This window comes from Phalaenopsis equestris, unplaced genomic scaffold (assembly GCF_001263595.1).
Source record: "Phalaenopsis equestris unplaced genomic scaffold, ASM126359v1 Scaffold000002, whole genome shotgun sequence".
NCBI lineage: Eukaryota > Viridiplantae > Streptophyta > Magnoliopsida > Asparagales > Orchidaceae > Phalaenopsis > Phalaenopsis equestris.
In genome coordinates, this window is record NW_018164444.1 from 47,189,381 (window position 1) to 47,191,486 (window position 2,106).

Below are 2,106 nucleotides of genomic sequence, written 5' to 3' on the forward strand. Positions count from 1 at the left end.
GAAGTCATGGTTTTCTTGCTAGTTTTCTTGCTAGCTATAGATACTTTATTGCACTTGATGCATGTCACCTTAAATTGAAATACTTAGGAGCAATTCTATATGTAATATCTCTTTATTGCAACAGTGTACTTTTCTCTATTGCCTTTGTTGTTGCGGAATCTGAATAAAAAAGGTCTGAGAGTTATTTTTAAGAAATTTTTTACAAATCATTGGTGGTGGTATAAATCATTCAGCTTTCATTTCAAACATGCAGAAAGGACAACGCGAGACAATTTGAGTTATATTTCCAAACTCTGAGCATAGAATATGCCTATGATATTTATAGAAGAATATGAAAATGTTCTTCCACTCTGACGATAGCCTTATACTGAAAAATTTGGTGGGGATAGTTGCTAATGCATACACCAAAAAAGAGTTTGATGCGAAGCTTAATGGGATATTCAATTCAACATAATAATGGGATATTCAACATAATTCTTGCAGTGCATTCTTATTTGACTCTATTACCATAGAAGTGGTCAAAGTTTGGCTTCTCAATAGAAATAAAAATCATTTTAACACAATTAATGCAACAATTAATTCATGGAATTCAAAGTTCCGAAGTGAAACAGTTGTTGATTTGATTGATATGCTAATGTTTATGATCATAGAGCAACTTGCACGGAGGAAGTTATGTTCCACTGGTTGGATAAAAGAATTAGTGCCCCATTTTGAAGAGTATATTAGGGATATTGCGACAAGTAAAAAGTCATTCATCATTTGACCATGAACATCAACAGAGGCTGAGGATGAAGGCACACATGAATGGCAAGAAGTGGATATCGAAAAGATGGAATGCAGTTATTGATTTAGGCAGTTAACTGGTCAACTTTGCATCCATGCAATAGTCATTAGATCCAAACAACATCCAGTATGACACACTTACGTTGATGAGCGTTACCAAGTGAGGAGGTAATTATGTTCTAAAATGTAATCATATATTCATTATTCCTATGACTTATCTCAATTTTTTCAATAGATATAGAATGTCTTATGAAGGTGCAATATCAACACTCCCGAAAAAAGACCAAAGGAATTTAGTTAATGATGTTGTGTTGTTTCATGAAGGCCACGAGTTAGACCACCAAAATACATGTTTTAATTTCTTTCTTGAAAGCACATCAAAAAGAGCAAAAATTGCTCATAAATGCAGTTTTTACAGAGATCGGGATCACCAAAGGAGTACCTGCAAAAGCCCAGTTCACTCACAAACATCAAATATTGAGCAAGGCCTTGACTCTAAATCTAATATAGGTGTTGAATGTAGGGCTCGAGTTAAGCGTCCAATTAGGAGAATGGAATAGCTCAAAAGAGATGACATATTTATTGCCTTTAGATGATTGCTTTCGATTCAACTCATGTTTACACAACTATAACCGCGATTATTTTGTGTTAACCTTCTATCACACATAGGACCAAAGTGATTCTATCATTTTATTCTCTGATTGATTTCTTATACAATGATAGAATCTTCTTTTATAACTTCTATCTTTATAAGACATATACACTGCACACAACAAGTTACAATTACAATAAACTTTTTGATTACTAACTCCCTGTGTAGCTGATGAATGGCTTGATCTCATACTTGATACATCCTGCTATAAAAGAGAAAGGAATAGAACATAAATGGTATGTACAACAGAAAAAGATATACATATGTAAAAGACTTGAAACAATTTTTTATGCATAATAATAACAATGGAATCTTAAAATTTAGAAGAAGGAAAATTTACATATATTCCATATTATTTACAGTTCAAACATTTACATATATATCATTTTAGTTAAAGCATCAAAAAATATATTTCAATTTTCAAAAATAAAATTGTGATATCTTTCATGTAATATTAAGAAATTGAGTGGTATAAATGTAAAGAAAAAAAAAAATATAATTATTATAAATATTTAAATACCTTAGAATTGAATGGTATTTAGAATACAAATTAGGTAAAATAATGTATGTGAAAATTTGTAACAATAAAGTGAGCGTGCCGGAGTGGTTATCGGGCATGACTAGAAATCATGTGGGCTCTGCCCGCGCAGGTTCGAATCCTGCCGCTCACG

General features: G+C 32.1%; 1 non-coding gene across 1 annotated transcript; it reads left to right on the forward strand.

The window, feature by feature from the left end:
* Positions 1-2,024: 2,024 nt before the first annotated feature.
* TRNAS-AGA lies at positions 2,025-2,106 on the forward strand. The gene has a single exon. It is a non-coding gene; the product is annotated as a tRNA-Ser (tRNA).